Genomic DNA, 18922 nt, shown 5'->3' on the forward strand with positions numbered 1-18922 from the left:
GGCTTGAGGCTCTCCAACCTCAGTCTGGGTCTGGGGTTCCACTTTCTCTAATCCTTCCAGATCTTGCTTCTCAGCGCTCCAGGTAGATTCTATCCCAGGGTTTTACTACCACCCTGTCCAAAAAAAACCAGCAGAAACCACTCTTCGTGGACAACGCGTTGGGGACGACTCTCGCCTGACTAAACTTGTTTCCTGCTCCGCCCACAGCTCCTGGGGATGTGGGGCACCCATCCACCCCCATGGCAAAGCAGCCCCCACGCTTCAGAGAAGTGTTCCCGTGCTGGCTGCAAAAACCAGATTTCCTGCCCCCCACAACCCCCACCCCTACTCCTCGCCCCGGGAGGACTTCTGAACCTGGCATTTGTGGCATGCGTGAAAGGACAGCCGCCACTCGGCATCACTAGAAAACGTCTGCTCCCGGGTCTACTGGCGACTGGCACCACCGCACACCGACCCCGGGGAGAGGAGGCGCAAGATGGGGAGAGGAAAACGCCCCGCGCACATTTCCCAAACTCTGTGCGTCGGCCCAGGGAGGCCAGTGTGCCTGGAGAGGGGAGAAGGGCCCGCGGTGTCAGGGTGTCCGCAGTTCGGACGGAGGGGAGCAGCTGCTCCACTTTCGCCCTGCGCTGAGCCCCTTGGCCGCAACTCCCCGGAGTGGTCGTCCGGCTGGCGACCCGCCACCTACAGAGCGCTGCGCCGCGCCACGCCCCACGCGGCTCTGGGCTAGGGGCCGTGGACGGGAAGCCAGACCTCGTCCCGGCTCCGGGAGCTGGGGCACACCGGGTAGGTTTTCGACGTCTAAGCCCAGGCGGCGCCCCTCCACCGGTGCGGCGCGCCGGGATCTCTCTTCTACCTAGCGGGTACTTGTGGCCGGGGACTGGATGCGGGTAAAGGAAAGGCCTGGGAAGAGAAGTAGCGGAAGCCTTATGAAGAGGTCCGGATTCGAGTGGCTGGGTGCAACAAGTAGCTTGCACAGCGGGTAAGAAGCTCCGGGGCGAGCTGCTTCCTGCCAGCGGCGGAGCGACAAGCGCAGGCAGGCAGTCAGCGACAGGAACTGAGAACGCTAAAGAGAGACTAACCGGTTCCTTTGGTAAGGAGATAAAAGGGGGCCGCGGATGTCCAAAAGGGTCGTGCTCCAGGTGAGGCTCGAACTCACAACCTCGGCATTGCTCTGCATGTACTGCTGTATAAGTACCGCGCGCTAACCGATTGCGCCACTGGAGCTCCGCTTAGCCGGCCTCGCGATGGCTCTATCAGGGTTCACCCAGGCCCGGTGCGGGCTTCGGAGGAGCATGCGCACTGGCGGTTCCGGGCTCTGCGGGACTGGATCCCGGCCCCGCGTCGCCTGCCTCTGCCCCGCGACCCCCGGAAGACTGAGCGGGGCGTCCTGCGAGGGTCTCGCCCGGGGATGAAGGGCCGGTTGGCAGGGCCGTGATGGGCTGGTCGCTGGGGCGTTGAGAAGAGCGCAGCCCGCCTCCCCAAGCAGCGCGGGAGGAGGAGCCTCGGCCGCCGCGTTCGGCGTCCTTCGGGAGTTTCGTCTGGGGAGCCGGAAGCGCGAGGAGTCGGGCGGGCGGCGGACGGCAGGTGGGCCTCGGTGCGGTGGTGACGCGGGCCGAGGGGTGGGGCCGAGCGGTGGGGCAGAGCGGGCTGGCCTCGGCTCACCGGCCGCACTTGGCCGGCGGCCGCCCCCTGCCCGCGCCCCGCGTGACCAGCGAGCGAGAGGCCCGGGCCTAGACTCCCAGCGCCGCTCTAGATGTCCGCGGAGCCGTCCAGTGGAGCAGCCAGGCGGCGCCCGGGGCCGGAGGCGGACCGAGGGTGGCCTCCCCCGGCCGGGCCTCCGGGACCGGACAGGGCGGGGACTTCAGCATCGGAGCCCGGAGGGCCCCTCGTCGGTCCTGAGCGCAGGCACAAGGCATGGCCCCGAAGTCATGTCAAGCCGCGGGCCTTCGAGAAAGTGCCGGCTAAGCCCGCGTGTTTTGTTGGGCCACAACATGTTTGTTTGGCTTAATTTTAAAAAAACTAGTTCCTGGTATTTAAAATCAAGAAGTTTCATACAAATATCTGGATATCCATTTCTTTTTCTTTTTTTCTTTTTCTTTCTTTTCTTTTCTTTTTTTTTTTTTTTTAAACCAGGCAATGTCACACTCTACTTTGGGCCAAATTGTAACTGTCCGGTGCCCCAGGCACTTTTGTCTTCGTGGACCCCCTCCTCCATTAAAAAAAAGAAGAAGAAGAAGAAGAAAAGAAAATTAATGGTATTTTATTCCTGCAAAATAAAGATATAATCCAGGCTGGATTTATTGGGACAACATGACTATCGTACTTACTTTTTCTTCTGATTATGAAGAATTTAAAATGTGAACATTCTGGGGGGCTCTAGGCACTGTGCCTACTGTACCCACTTGGTAACCACCCAGAACCTGCCTCTCCAGGGAAGGTTAGCTGCAGGCCACTCCACAAATTACCCACCACACTGAGTGTCTTCCTCCAGGTTGCCTCTCTCCATAGGCTCCTGGGCTTCCCTACGTCTGTTGGTCACCGTTTGGTTGACCAGAGCCAGGAGAGCGAACAACAGAACAATATGATAATAGTTTGGGGGAACAACTATGAGCAAGTGATGGGAGGCAGAAAAAAATGTCCTGTATGTGGTCACTTTGATGGTGACTGCTCAAAGTAACAGATTGCGTTACGGTGACAGTATCAAGCAGCAGGATTGTATAAAGCCTTGAAATAAAAGCAGAATTGATTAGACTGATCAGGCAATGAGGAGACAGTAGCAGGAAGGCAGGGGGGCTCCCAAAGATGGTGTTTTTAGGAAGCTCAGTGCCCTGTGCCTACTGGGTTATCCACCCAGAAAAAGAAATAAGTGAGACTCTCCAGATAGTTTTGAACTGTAAGAGACATAAGCCCAGAGCAAGAACTCAGAAAAGGGGACGGTCAACACACCCCTGCAAGGTCCCATCAAGCACGCCAGGATTGGGGCTCCCTGGAGCATGCGTGGCCAAGTGCAGGGTACTTCGAGGGCAGCAGAGAATGAGACTTTAAAACAAATAAGTTGGAACAGGCTGCTAATGTCATCACATGGTTTCTCTGAGATGGTAATACTTTTTAAAATTTTTATGTTTATTTTTAAAGGTTTGATTTTTCTTTAAGATCTTATTTTTGAGTAATCTCTACACCCAGTGTGAGGCTTGAACTCAAAGCATGAGATCAAGACTTGCATGCTACACCAACGGAGTTCGCCAGGCCCCCCAAATTTTTAAATTTTAAATTGAAAGGGGTTATTTCCTGATGAACAAGAAAGTAAATGGTGGACCTATATATAGTGTCGTCTCAAATCCAGTAGCATCTCCAGAGCCTGCTCTTCCTCCAAGTCCCTCAGGTAGAACGCACCTGGTGAACCCTGAGCAGCAAGGCTGGCCCCTGGTGGTCCACTTCCCTCTCACTCCTCCCATCCTGGATTTACTCTTTCATTGGTTGTGGAGATATTAACTCATCTGGTTGCATGGGAGGGGAAGGCAGCATCCCCTACAGACGGAGAACTAAAATAGCTTAGTCCCCAAGGAAAACAGGGCTCTAAAAGGAAGGACCCGGTTAAAGGCAATGCTGAACATGTTGGGGGGGGGGGGGGGGGGAGAAGGCGTTGCACAGTGTCAGAACCTCTGCTACCAGAGAGAATTTTCCAGCAAGAAGTCTCCTAAGACCTTCAATCAATTCATATGGACTGCCTTTAAAGAGCCATGAATTAAGAGTCTGAGCTGTGACTCTTCCTGGTTGTGTGACCTTAAGTAAATCTCTTACCCTCTCTGGAGGTCAGCTTCTTCATCTATAATCTGAGGGATCGAGACCAAATAAGAGCTCTCTCGCCTATCTTGACTGGAGAACTCTTTTCTTTTTTTTTTTAAAGATTTTATTTATTTATTTGACAGAGAGAGATCACAAGTAGGCAGAGAGGCAGGCAGAGAGAGAGAGGGAAGCAGGCTCCCCGCGGAGCAGAGAGCCCGATGCAGGACTCGATCCTAGGACCCTGAGATCATGACCGGAGCCGAAGGCAGCGGCTTAACCCACTGAGCCACCCAGGAGCCCCTGGAGAACTCTTTTCATCGTGTATATACTTGCCAACATCTTGAGATTACTGAATCACATAATAATTTTCATGATGTGTATAAGTCACTTTAAAAATAAAGTTATTGGGGCTCCTGGGTGGCTCAGTCATTAAGCATCTGCCTTCGGCTCAGGTCATGATCCCAGGGTCCTGGGATTGAGCCCCGCATTGGGCTCCCTGCTTGGTGAGAGGCTTGCCTCTCCCTCTCCCACTCTCCCTGCTTGTGCTCCCTCTCTTGCTGTGTCTCTATCAAATAAATAAAATCTTTTTTTAAAAAGTAAGTAAATAATTCTAAAAATAAAGTTATTTTAGATATATGTATAATTTTAAAACAATCTCCAGTAATGCCTAAAATATAAAGACTAATCTCAACCTATTTCCATTTACCATGTAGTCCAGAATGTTTCATTAACTTTATTTACGCAAGGGAAAATCGTGCTTTGTTAACAAATAAATTTTTTTAAATTTTATTTAAATTCCAGTTAGTTAACATAATACAGTGTAATATTAGTTTCAGGTGTACAAGATAGTGATTCAACACTATACCACACCTGGTTTTCATCAAGCAAGTGCAAACCTTAAACCCCATCTCTTATTTTAACCCATCCCCACATCCGCCTCCCCTCTGGCAACCATCAATTTGTTCTCTGTAGTTAAGATTCTGCCCCCCCGCCTTTTTTCCTCCCCTTTGCTCATTTGTTTTATTTCTTAAGTTCCACATATGAGTGAAATCATGTGGGTATTTGTCTTTCTCTGCCTGACTTATTTCACTTAGCCTAATACTCTCTAGCTCCAGCCATGTCATTGCAAATGGCAAAATTTCATTCTCGTTTATGCCTGAGTAATATTTGTGTGTGTGTCTGTACACACCATGCATCTTCCTTATCCATTCATCAGTTGATAGACATTTGGGCTGTTTCCATAATTTAAATATTTTATTTATTTATTTGACAGAGAGAAATCACAAGTAGATGGAGAGGCAGGCAGAGACAGAGAGAGAGGGAAGCAGGCTCCCTGCTGAGCAGAGAGCCTGATGCAGGACTCTATCCCAAGACCCTGAGATCATGACCTGAGCCGAAGGCAGTGGCTTAACCCACTGAGCCACCCAGGCGCCCTGTTTCCATAATTTAGCTATTGTAGTTATTGCTGCTATAAACATCAGAGTGCATGTAAACCTTTGAATTAGTATTTTTGTTTTCTTTGGGTAAGTACGGAGTGGTGAATTGCTGAATCGTAGGGTAGTTTTATTTTTAATATTTTCTTTTTTTATATAATGAATAACATCTTTTTTTTAATGATAAATAACATCTTAAACCTTTAGAGTTTCTTTTAAAATGTAAAACAAAAACATTCAGTAAAACTTTCAAGATTCCTCTATGTTGAATGAGAACTGAACACGTCTCCAGAAATTTCTTGAACTTCAGTTCTCACGTGAACGGAGCTGTTCCAACTTTAATAGATTCATAATCAAAATAAAAATTTGCTAATCAATTATTAATCATAATTAAAGAAAATGCTTTAGTAACTCTTACATACACAAGTGAAATGCAATAAAAGGTATTGTTTTCACAAACAAAAGGCAAAGATTTTGAAAGGGGGTGTTAATTTATAAAAAACATTAAAGTACTGTTCCACTAACCTACTTTTTTAAAGATCAATTACATATGTAAACAAATAATTTTTTCTATCTGAAATCCACTAAGTTTAAGCTTAGTTGTACCTTTTAGCTTCAAAAATAGCCCTGTTTTAATAAACACAGCTGCTCTGTTACAACTTAAAGAAATAAAACATTTTATTTTAAAAACTCCAAGTATGCTTCAAATGGAAACTGCCCGTTTATTAAGCACCCACAGAGTTCCAAGCATTGTACAAAACATTAAAACATTTGTTCATACTCTTTTAGAGCAAAATCACCTATTCTGTTGCACTCATTTTTGCATGGCATTGACATTTTAATTCCACTGTCAGAAAACGACCAGTTCTTCAAGACTTGCTCAAGAAACAAGTTTCTGATCCATAGAAGTAGTTCATGTAGAAAGTTTCTCTGCCAACTGTTCTACTTAATGTCCTCTCCCTCTGAAACCACCACCCCCCTTCCTCCTCTGAAGCCTCCACCTCCTCTTCCACCTCTGAAACCACCGCCTCTTCCTCCTCCTCAACCGCCCCTGCCACCACCTCTTGGAGGGCCCTTCTCACCTGGAGGTCGAGGTAAAAACCTCTGCAGTGGTAACAGTTTATATGGGTGTATATAAAATTTCTGCAGTTTTTTAAAGGAAGATGCCTTCATATTTTCTGACAATTTAACAGAAAAATAAAAATCTCTAAGTTGTCCAAATATTTCATTCACTTTACCAATCTGTTCTTTGTTCTCTAAATAAACTGGAGCATTGAAAGAAGGCACCTTATTTTCATCTGCAGTACATTTACAAACTATGTCATCTTCACAGGGATGCAGGAACTCTCCTAATAAAACTACATGTTCCAGAGGTCCTTGGTCCTGGCCTTTGTTAAAGCCTCCGCGGCCACCTCCTCGTCCAAATCCTCCTCGGCCGCCACTGCCACCTCTCTATTTTTAATATTTTCTTGAGGAACTTCCACACTGTTTTCCAGAGTGGCTGCACCAGTTTGCATTCCCATCAACAGTGCTATTAACAAATAACTTTTAAAAGAACATTGATCAGGGGCGCCTTGGTAGCTCAGTGGATTAAAGCCTCTGCCTTCAGCTCAGGTCATGATCCCAGGGTCCTGGGATCGAGCCCCGCATCCGGCTCTCTGCTCAATGAGGAGCCTGCTTTCTCCTCTCTCTCTGCCTGCCTCTCTGCCTACTTGTGATCTCTGTCTGTCAAATAAATAAATAAAATCTTTAAAAAAGAACATTGATCATATTTGGTATTGGGACAAATGTATGATAAAGTGTATGAAATTTAATGACTCTTGACAGTATCAAAAATAGACAGGGGCGCCTGGGTGGCTCAGTGGTTTAAGCCTCTGCCTTCGGCTCAGGTCATGATCTCAGGGTCCTGGGATCAAGCCCCACATCAGGCTCTCTGCTCAGCGGGGAGCCTGCTTCCCCCTGCCTCTCTGCCTTCTTGTGATCTCTCTCTGTCTATCAAATAGATAAATAAAAATCTTAAAAAAAAAAATAGACAAAAACCACTTTTCTAAATGAATGCTTGGGATTTGTGCTTTTTGCACCTTAAAAAAAAAAAAAAAACTGGTCTATTTTTATTACTTTCATGTTTTTGTGTCCAAACAATGAGATAAAACAGAAGGGTTCAGGCTGCTTTGTGCAAACATCATTCTGCAAATAATATGAAGTGGATCTCGCTCATGTTTATTTCTAATAAAGAAAGACTATATTGGATAGAATGGCCTCTCTATTTTCTCTTTTTTGGCTTTGGTATCTGACATGGAAGAGATATCAGGACTAGCCAGATAAACATTTTGATCAGCTGAAGGCAATTTGCACACCTATTGAATGAAGATCATCTTAAGTCATCGTGTAGAATTTTCATGTTACGGTCTTCATTTGCTTTATTTCAGCAAACTTTTCACATTTTATATTTTTAGCCAGCATTCTGTTGTGAGCATATATTAACCAGTATAGGACTAAAAAAAGTTGCCATAGAGTAATCAAAACCCACAGAGGATCCAGGGGAGAACCTGAGTCCTATGCACACACCCGGGTGCCACTGTGGGTGCTGGGAAATGCATGGGAGGCTCCCAGAGGGATCCCATGTTCACAGAGCAAGAGGCTGTCTGAAGAATTACTTTCATTACTTTTTTCAAACTAGAAGTTTGAAAGATACCACTGCCATCTGTAACAGGGTGCACCACCTCGAATGCCTTTCAGAACCCCCGGGATCAGGCAGCATCTGAAATCCCCTCCTATGCTATTTAGTCCACAGTCCTCTCCAGCACCACGTGGGAGAAATGACCCTCTATTTTCCCTCAAGGAGGAGAAAGATGTGTGGGTCCCAAGGCCTAACCTCCAGGAAAATGTGATGCGGACTGAACCGACTACACTCAGGATAGGATAGGATAATTTGGGGAAACACAGATCCCTTCACACTGGACTGAAGCCGAAATGAAGATCTGGTAAGACCCCATCAGATGAGGAGAAACTTAAAAGACTGCTAACACCCAATGCTCGTAAGAGTGGGGGAATCAGACACTGTTGTTCTTTGTTTCTAAGACAGGCCAGCAGAATCTGTCCAATGCACTTATCCTCTGACCCAGCAGGTTCTAAGAATCTGTTCTTTAGAGACACTCCTACATGAGAACAAATATACCATATTTAACAACTCTAAGATCCCTAAACTGGGAAATATACATTATTTTATGTACCATTAAGATAGAAAAATAGCTGCCATTTTAACTATGATGCTGTGCTTTTCATATTACTTAGACTTTTTATTATAAATTTATTTAAAAAGCTCTTTTAGAGATGCCTGGGTGGCTCAGTCAGTTAAGCTCTGCCTTCAGCTCAGGTCATGATTCCAGGGCCCTGGGATCGAGCCCCTAATTGGGCTCCCTGCTCCAAGAGAGACTGCTTCCCTGTCTCTCTCTGCCTGTTGTTTCCCCCTGCTTGTGTGCTCTCTCTCTCTCTCTGTCTGTCACGTAAATAAATAAAATCTCTTTTTTTTTAAATGCTCTTTTAGACTCAGAAGTATTTTTTAATTTTTTAATTTTTTAATTTATTTTATTTATTTATTTGACAGAGAGAGACCACAACTAGGCAGAGAGGCAGGCAGAGAGAGGAGGAAGCAGGCTCCCCACAGAGCAGAGAGCCCGATGTGGGGCTCGATCCCAGGACCCTGGGACCATCACCCGAGCCGAAGGCAGAGGCTTTAACCCACTGAGCCACCCAGCCACCCAAAGACGTATTTTTTAAATCATATATTACTCTTGAGAAGTACTACTCTCTGCCCAGCTTTTCCTCCTCGTTGTCCCTCCCACTTACCTATGGGCCAACTCATCAGGGAGGAACTGCACTCCTCGTGTCACACTTACCTCAGGGCACTTCTCTTCTCCCTGAATCGTGGCCCCTTGACACCCAGACTGCCTCAGATACATCAAGAGTTTGCACATGATCCTGTAAGTCATCCTCCAAACAGGGATGTTTCTGAGAGCAAGAGGGGCACTGTCAATAATACTGGATCAATGACCATGACCTGTGACTGTCGTGGACACCAGAACACACGGGGATCCTAATCCCCACCCTCTTGGCACTGCTATACACATGTACATCATAAATAAGGGACTAGACCCTTGGATCCGCATGACATATCTGAAGAAAGCGCGGCACCCTGGCTGCACCTGCACACCGTCTGATGACCTAAAAGTAAAGATTTCTGGGAACTGAAACAGAGAACATCTGAGCAGACAGCTTTCCCAAGATGTCCAGACCAGGCATCAGGTCCATTGCTTCTCCGTCTCTACTGGGGAAAGAAAATGCCCTTTGTCTGCGTTTCCCAATCCCTTGCAAAAGGAGGAAACCTCCTCTGATTATGACCTTTTCAGAAACAACCACATTGTGATCCTGTGAGTATTTCTGAAGGGCTAGAAGTTTCAGAATTCACAAAAGTCTTTTATCTGAACTACTAGCTGATAAGACTCTTATCCACAGTCATGGTTTCTGAATTTGCAACTTTGTACCTCTCCTTTGTTCCCCAGACTTGTCTCCGGTTTTGTCCCAGCTTGTTTATCCCAGATTGCTATTCTCTTTTATTCTTGAATAAACCCATCTTTTGCTGATAAAATAAACTGGCAATTTTTACTTGGAAGGTTAACAACCCATGATTTTGCCATTCTCCTATTAATGGACATCTTGGAAAGAATAATAAATAAATAGGTATCGGGTTATTTCTGGCTTGGAGCTTTCATAAGTAGAACTGCCAAGAGCATTCTTGTGCACGTCTTTTCGTTTTCATTCCTTTCGGGTAAATACAGGAGTGAAATTGCTGGATCATAGGGTAGGATTATGTATAGTTTTTGTAAAATAATTTTTTTTTTAAAGATTTTATTTGTTTATTTGACAGAGAGAGAGATTACAAGTAGGCAGAGAGGCAGGCAGAGAGAGAGAGGAGGAAGCAGGCTCCCTTCTGATCAGAGAGCCCGATGCGGGACTCGATCCCAGGACCCTGAGATCATGACCTGAGCCGAAGGCAGCGGCTTAACCCACTGAGCCACCCAGGCGCCCCAAGAATTTTTTAAAAAAATTTTTAAAAAAGATTTTATTTATTCATTTGACACGGACAGAAGGAGAGTACAAGCTGGGGGAGCAGCAGAGGGAGAGGGAGAAATAGACTCCCCGCTAAGCAGGGAGCCTGACATGGGGCTCGATTCTAGGACCCCAAGATCATGACCTGAGCCAAAGGCAGACACTTAACCAAATGAGCCACCCAGGCACCCCGTAAAAGCAATTTTTATATCAAAACTTACAAACATAAAATTTGCCATTTTAGCTATTTTTAAGTGCACAATTCAGTGGCATTAATTACATTTATACCATTATACAACCGTCACCACTATCCATCTCCAGAACTTCTTCATTATCCTAAACTGAAAATCTGTGCCTGTTAAAAAAAGAATACCTCTTCCCCCTCTCCACAGGCCCTAGCAACCATTATTCTACCTCCTATCTCTACAAACTTGACTATTCTAGGTATCTCATAAGTGGAATAATTTTAAATTTGTCCTTTGGTGTCTGGCTTATTTCAGTTAGCATAATGTTTTCAAGGTTTATCCGTATTACAGCATGTGTCAAAATTTCATTCCTTTTGTTAGTGTAATATCCCATCATAGATAGATATATAGATATATATATCATATATATTAATATATGATATATATATAATCATATATATGATTATATATATATAAATAAAACGTGGTATCTAGGTCACATTTTCTTTATCCATTCTTCAGTCAATGGAAACTTAGGTCGCTTCCACCTTTGGGTTGCTGCAAATACTACTACTATGAACAAAAGTGCACAGGTATCTGTTCAAGTTCCTAATTTCACTTTTAGATCTACACCCAGAAGTGCAATTGCTGAATTATAATTCTGTTTAAATTTTTAAACATATTTTATTTACTTCAGAGAGAGAGTGTAAGCATGAGTGGGAGGAGGGGCAGAGGGAGAAGCAGACCGCTGAGCAGGGAGCCCCATTTGGGATTCAATCCTGGGGCTCAGTCCTAGAGTTCTCTCCCAGCACTCGATCCCAGAACCTGGAGCTTGATCCCAGGACTCAATCCCAGAACCCTGAGATTATGATCTGACCTGAAGGCAGATGCTTAACCTACTAAGCCACCCAGGCATTCCAATTCTGTTGAATTTTTTGAGAAACTACCATACTGTTTTTATCAGCAGCTGCACCATTTACATTCCCACAAGTAATGCACAAGACTTTCAGTTTCCCCACAAATACAGATTTCCTATTTGGGTGTTTTTTAGTGAGAGTTATTCCAATGGGCATTAGGTAGTACCTCATATGGTCTTGATCTGCTTTTCCTTAATCAGTGGTATTGAGCATCTTTTCATGTGCTGATGGGCCATTTGTTTATCCTTGGAGAATGTTCTTCAAATCCTTTGCCCCTGTTGAGTTTTAAGAGTTCTTTACATATGGATAGTAATCCTTTACTTGATAATATGATTTGTAAATATTTTCTCCGTTTTGTGGGTTGCCTTTTCCCTCTCTTGATAGTGAGCTTTGATGGGCAAAAGTTTTTAACTTTGATGAAGTTCTATATTTTATGAGAAACTTCCAGACCCTTATTTTCAAAGTAGTCGTGCCATTTTACACTCTCACCAGCGATGTCGGATCTTCTAATCTCTACATTCTTGTCAGTGCTTCATATTGTTAGTCTTTAACTGTATTCATTCTGCTAGGTATGTAATAGCTAACATCATCTCTTTGTAGATTTAATTTGTATATCCTTGATGACTAACGGTGTTGAGCATTTTTTTAAAAGATTTTATTTTTATTTATTTGATATATAGAGAGAGATGACAAGTAGGCAGAGAGGCAGGCGGGGGGGTGGGGGGTAAGCAGGCTCCCCGCAGAGCAGAGTCTGATGCAGGGCGTGATCTCAGGACCCTGAGATCAGGACCTGAGGCAAAGGCAGAGGCTCAACCCACTGAGCCATCCAGGCGCCCCAGTGTTGAGCATTTTAGATGTACCTGATGAAGTTCTAGAACCTAGGTGAGGTTCGGTGGGCTAAGGTCTGGAGCCGATGACCAAGAAAGAATTCTTGAGATATCTCTGGTGCAAAATGGTGGTTTATTAAAGCACGGGGACAGGACCCGTGGGCAGGAAGAGCTGCTGCCCCGGGTTGTGAGGGATGGCAGGTTATGTACCCTGCGGCTGGGGGGGAAGGGGAGGGGAAGGAAGGTTTCAACGGAGTTTTCATATGCTAAAGAGGGCCTACAAGGTGCCAGGAAGTCCCAGGCCTACTGCTGGATCAATGTTGTCTTTAGACCAGCCATTAACATTAAGATAGTTGGGAGACTTTTTGGTGGGGTGTCACAATCCTGCTATCAATCGTCTTTGTTAGTGAGATTTAGGACATTTGTAAGCCAAGGGAGACTCCTGTCTAGCAGGATTGTGAGCTCTGCAAGTTAACTATTTGCTTATTGTTCATGGCATTCAGGGCTGCCTGAGAGATGCTACACATATGACTGAGGGGGAGCGAATGGTGAGGGGGGTGCAAGGCACCAGCTTTTGCTTTGTCTTCAGGCAGTCTCCTGCTCCCTCATCATACCTATTGGCTATTTGTGAAATGTTTGTTCAAATCTTTCACCCATCACTCTGTTGGCTTTTTTGGAGGGCATGGTTTGGGTCTATTCTTTAAGTTGTAGGAGTCACTGATTATATCTCAGTTTCTTCCTCTGTGGGTAGCAGGTGTGAATTCCTCCAGGACACATGTACTACAAGAAATGCCTCGGTTGGCCACTGTCTACAGTGTCCTAGAATTCTTAAGGGTCCCCACTCTCACCCAAAGCATGTAGGACCCATGCCAGGAAAAATTAAGGGAATGCCACAGGCTTTTGGGAGGTGGAGGGTTGAGGTGGTGGGGAGTGTCTACCAGTGATTTGAAGGGAGGGAGCATTCAGTGGCCCCTGGCAAAGAGAAGCTGTAGACTATCTTCATGGGAGGGAGGAGGGAAGAAAGAGTAGGGGAGAGCCCACTGGCCCTGGAGCCAGAGAAAATGGAAATGGAGCAGATATATAAGCTAAACTGAAAGCAGAGCTAGCCTATGAGTATGAGTATATCCCCAAGGATCTCCCACCTCTGAGGAGCAGGGAGACATAAGCTTCCTGTTCTATTTACAGAGCTCTGGAAAGCAAACAGTAACCACAGTGCAAAGGGCTTTCTCCTAACCTGCCCTGCACTATCTGGTAGGGTATCAGCAGAGGTCACAGACGGCTCCATCCCAGGGCCAACAGCCAACTATGATCATATTAGAGGCAATATATGGGAGGGCCAACCACTTTTATTATTTGATGCCCTAATTTTAAGACCTAACCCTCCCTGGGTTACAAATCACAACCATAAACAAAAAGCAGAGGCAGAGGAAGAGAGAATCTTAAGCAGGCTTCACACAGTGCAGAGCCCAGGGAAGGGTTCGATCTCATGACCCTAAGATCATGACCTGGGCCAAAATCAAGGGTTGGATGCCTAACCAAGTGAGTCACCCAGGTTCCCCAAGTAATTTTTTTAATATGTAAAATTAAGCATATAAAAATATACCAGTTGGTAGACAGAAACCAAGTCAGTTACTTAACAAAGAGTCTATTACAGAGAACTGTTAACTAAGTAACTGAAAAGCCAAAAAAAAGAAAGCGTTCTGCAGGGGTCGCCTGGGTGGCTCGGTGGCCTCTGCCTTTGGCTCAGGTCATGATCTCAGGGTCCTGGGATCGAGCCCCGCATCAGGCTCTCCGCTCAGCGGGTCAGCGGGGAGCCTGCTTCCCCCCTCTCTCTGGTGACACTCTCTCTCTCTGTCAAATAAATAAATAAAATCTTTAAAAAAAAAAAAAAGAAAAGAAAGTTCTGCAGTATCAGACACCACCATAGAAGCCATAGAAGCTGGAAGCAGCAGCTACCACCCCTAGGGCTGAGGGGAATCAAAGAAGAAACAATTACAAAAACTTGGCAGGTCCGGGAGGACTTGTGCAGAATTGACACTCTGACCTCCAAAGGGGCACAACAGCTTCGCTGACATCTCTGATGCGGTCATATTAAAGCTGATTCTGCAAGAACAGGGAAACTGCAAGTTGCAGAGGACAGGACAGGGAAGCTAAGGGAAGCACCCAGGAGCCACAGGGAGGCAGGGCAACGATAGAAAACAAGAAGGGAGGAGCCAGCCCCTTACACAACCCAGCCCCATCATTGCAGACTCCCTCCCGTACCTCAACTGGCAGGGCCCAGTAGAACCAGCGGGGAAGCTTCAGCAGAGTTGGCAACACAATGCAGAATATAAACCATGCTTTTGGAGCTGGGAGACAATAACTAAATTACTGGCACAAAGGGCTTCATTATCACAAAGAATGGAGTAACCCTGCAGGCAAACAGGAACGGTTTGAGAACAACCCACCCTCTGTTCACTCAGAAAGACAGGGGTTATCTTAAGAGCAGAAGAGACTAAAGGTCCAAGCATCTGCCATATTGATTTTCCTTCTGTGACTCCCTTTGGTGGTTCTAGCTAAGTGGTTCCCAAGCTTTCATGTCTAAGAATTACCGCATACTGTGCTTTATAAGGGATATAAAAAATACTCTAATTTGATTTTACCCATATGCAACTTTTGCCTTACTAGTTTTAGAACCAAATCCCCTCAACATCACCATACCCCATCCCCACTGGAGTGGATCAGAGGCAGAACTCTTTAAGAAGTGGGGAGTCTTCTTCTCCTTCCCCCCCATTCATGCGTGCGCTCTCTCTCTCTCTAAATAAGTAAAATCTTAAAGAAAGACTATGCAGGGAAGAAAAAGCACGGGGCTTGATGCCAGTTCATTATATTCAGGTGCCTCTACTTACTAGCTGTGCACCTTGGGGGGCCCAAGTTAAGACTCTCAGCTTCAACCTTCTAACCTGTAAATGGAGAAGCAGCTACCTGATGAAGGAGGCAAGGTCCTGTGTCAAATTCTGTCAAATCAGATCCACAAATGTGTGCGGTAGAACAGCCTCCCTGGCTGAGCCTCATAGGAATGAGGAATGAACCGTCATTGTGTTAAGCCACTGACTCTAGGGTGGGCTTTACCTGTTACAGCAACTAATATTACCTTCACTGATAGAGAGTTCACACCTGACAACAGTTTCCTCAAAGAAATAAGGGTGAGTATCACATCCATGAAATGAAGACAACCAGTTGTAGGAGGATGCCAATTAAAGTCTTTATAAATAAAAATATGATACCACTGACATTTAAAACCCAGTAGATGTGATGAGGGAACAGGAGGCTGGCTGAACCACCCTCCCCTCCATAAAAAACCAAAGGAGGCGGAGGTAGAAGGAAAAGTAAATAAAGTTAAATTTCTTCTAAACCTAAATCTCATTAACAAGGATGCTTGATAGCAGGAATGTAACATTCCACCAGGAGAATCCCAATTGTCTTTACTTGATAGTAACCAGGCCTTCAATATCCTGATAGTATTCTTTGCCCCAATAGTCCTTCTGAACACCCCTTTATCCTCACCTACCCAACTCCTGTGTATATAACCAGCCACTCCTCACAACCCGGGGCAGCCACATCTCCGCCTGCCCACCGGCCCTGTCCCCGTGCTCTAATAAATCACCTTTTGCACCAACGACGTCTTAAGAATTCTTTCTTTAGTCGTCGGCTCCAAACCTCCTCACCCCACAGAACCTGACTTAGGTTCTGGGACTTCATCAGATGGGCTGAACCGTAGAAGACTTGAACTCAGTGGAAAAATGATAAGCTGGAAGATGAGGCCGAAGAATAGTCCCAGAAGGCAGGGCAAAGAGAGATGGGGAAAAGAAAGGCAAGTTCAATGACATGCGATAAGATCTAAAAATTCTAGCAACCATCAAAAAAAAAATTTTTTTTAGAAGTAGATAATAGAATAGATGAGAAACAATTTTTTTTATAAAAACCAAGAATTTCCAGGATCCGAAGAAAGACACACACAGACTCACAGAATAATTCCCCCAAAATGTATGGAATATAAGAAGTAATTACATGTTAGGGGCGCCTGGGCGGCTCAGTGGGTTAAAGCCTCTGCCTTCGGCTCAGGTCGTGATCTCAGGGTCCTGGAATCAAGCCCCACATCGCGCTCTCTGCTCAGCAGGGAGCCTGCTTCCACCCACTCTCTCTGCCTGCCTCTCTGCCTACTTGTGATCTCTCTGCCTGTCAAGTAAATAAATAAAATCTTAAAAAAAAAAAGTAATTGCAAGTTAATACATTAGGGAAACATATGAAGATATCTAAGTATTGCCCATATAAAATTTTTAAATAATAATCTAAACAAAATCAATATGGAAGTTGTCAGTAGGGGATTCCAGAAGGAAGCTAAAGCTTGCCCACATTCCTTTGTTCTTGCTTTAAGTTCTAGGGCTGGATATAGATGTTGTTTAACAATACACATTATTAGAAATGTACAAATTTAAATAGATGCATATGTTTAGAGAATAGCCCCTAGATACATGGGAATAGAATACAGCAGGAAAAATGGATCAAAGAAAATGTAATCAAAAGCCAGGTATACTGGACATGACTAGCTACCTCCCAGACAACATTTCCTACCTCCCAGTCATGAGCCAGGGTTTTGTGTAAGGATCTCACTCCTTCTCCGTGGCCACAGACTTTGGGAGAAACCGACCCCACCTCCAGCTTCAAGTACAAATCTTAATTTGACTAAATCAGATTGGCCCACCCTCTTTGCCCCAATAACTGGTTCGGGTATGGTCATGTGAGCCTTAAATTGCCAGTAAACGCACCCAGTTCTCACTTGGTGAGCAATTTTTTTTTTTTTTTAAGATTTTATCTATGTAGGGCGCCTGGGTGGCTCAGTGGATTAAGCCGCCACCTTCGGCTCAGGTCATGATCTCAGGGTCCTGGGATCGAGTCCCGCATCGGGCTCTCTGCTCAGCGGGGAGCCTGCTTCCCTCTCTCTCTCTCTCTCTGGCTGCCTCTCTGTCTACTTGTGATTTCTCTCTGTCAAATAAATAAATCTAAAAAAAAAAAAAAAAAAAAAAAAAAAAAGATTTTATCTATGTATTTGTCAGAGAGAGAGAGAGAGAACACAGGCAGACAGAGTGGCAGGCAGAGGCAGAGGAAGAAGCAGGCTCCCAGCCAAGCAAGGAGCCTGATGTGGGACTCGATCCCAGGATGCTGGAATCATGACCTGAGCCAAAGGCAGATGCTTAACTGCTGAGCCACCCAGGAATCCCCTGGGGAACAATTTTGACCCCCACAGACATTGGGCAATGTCTGGAGACATTTTCAATTGTCCAAAATGGAAAAGAACTCTGGCATCCAAGGGAGAGGAACCATGGATGTGCTAAATATCCTAGAATGCAAAGGACAGCCTCCCGCAAAAACCATTCAGCCCCCAAAATCAGGGGTGTCAAGGTCAGGAACCCCTGGTCTACAGGAAAAAGCTACGGATACTTTACATCCCTTGACCCCTCAAAGAAGCAGCCTTGGGATAAAGCTGATGCTGCAGATAGCAGATCTGGAGGATGGGAAGAATCAGAGTCCATGATGAGACGGTTGGTCCCATCAGGGACCATTCTCCCATCAGATATCCAGGTAAACGAGCCTGTAACTTTCTATTGGTTAAGCCACTGTTTAACTGGGGTTTCTGTTACTCATAGCCATGAGCATCCTGGCTCGGAAATAAAGAGGGAGGAAAAAAAAGAAGAAAACAAGGAGGAGGGATGTGTGTAGACAGAATAATGCCGCGCCCGCCCATCCACTCCCCTTTCCAAAGACCTCCATGTCCTAATCCCCAGAATCTGTGACTATGTCACCCTAACATGATAAAAGGGACTTGTGCTGTGTGATTATACTAAGAGTTTAGAGAGGAAAGGATATCCTGATTAGAGATGGGCCCAATGTAATCACAAATGTTCGTATAAGGGAAAGAGGGAGGCAGGAGAGAAGTGTGATAAAGAGGGGTGCCCTTAAGCAATGGAGGAAGGGACTTGACCTAAAGAACGCAGGTGGCTTCTAGAAGCTGGGAAACACAAGAAAAACAGGTTCTTTCCTCGAGCCCCCAGAAGACAATACTTTAGCCAGAAAGACCCATTCAGACTTCTGACAGACAGAAGTATAACAAACGTCATTGTAAGCCCTGCTAAGTTTGTAGTAATTTGTTTTAACAGCAATAGGGAACTAACACAGCGTGCCAATTAGAAAATTGGTAATAAGGGGCGCCTGGGTGGCTCAGTGGGTTAAGCCGCTGCCTTCGGCTCAGGTCATGATCTCAGCGTCCTGGGATCGAGTCCCGCATCGGGCTCTCTGCTCAGCAGGGAGCCTGCTTGGCTCTCTCTCTCTCTCTCTCTCTCTCTGCCTGCCTCTCTGTCTACTTGTAATCTCTCTCTGTCAAATAAATAAATAAAATCTTTAAAAAAAAAAAAAAAGAAAATTGGTAATAAGATGTCAGGAGTATGTATTAACATAGCAATAGTTACAGAAACATAAAAGACTTGATCTCTTTTTCAAAAACAGGGGCTCTCAGAGTGGAGATTTTCAAACTCCAGCTATGTGCTGAAAGACCTGCGGATCCCCTTACCCAAGAATTCAACACTGCCACAGGATGCAAAGAGCAAGAGGTTCTTTATTGTTTCCGC

The 18922-nt window shown here is 45.4% G+C and overlaps 1 long non-coding RNA gene, 1 other non-coding gene and 1 pseudogene across 2 annotated transcripts; 1 reads left to right on the forward strand and 2 right to left on the reverse strand.

The window, feature by feature from the left end:
* Positions 1-218: 218 nt before the first annotated feature.
* On the forward strand, positions 219-2314 carry LOC131808544 (uncharacterized). Its single transcript, XR_009344820.1, has 2 exons — positions 219-1594; positions 2134-2314. It is a non-coding gene; the product is annotated as an uncharacterized LOC131808544 (long non-coding RNA).
* On the reverse strand, positions 1132-1224 carry TRNAI-UAU (transfer RNA isoleucine (anticodon UAU)). The gene is given in 2 exon segments: positions 1132-1167; positions 1187-1224. It is a non-coding gene; the product is annotated as a tRNA-Ile (tRNA).
* A 3558-nt stretch (positions 2315-5872) lies between the features above and the next one.
* LOC131808371 (H/ACA ribonucleoprotein complex subunit 1-like) lies at positions 5873-9211 on the reverse strand (annotated as a pseudogene).
* Between the last annotated feature and the right edge of the window lie 9711 nt (positions 9212-18922).

Source organism: Mustela lutreola, chromosome 9 (genome assembly GCF_030435805.1).
Source record: "Mustela lutreola isolate mMusLut2 chromosome 9, mMusLut2.pri, whole genome shotgun sequence".
Classification (NCBI taxonomy): domain Eukaryota; kingdom Metazoa; phylum Chordata; class Mammalia; order Carnivora; family Mustelidae; genus Mustela; species Mustela lutreola.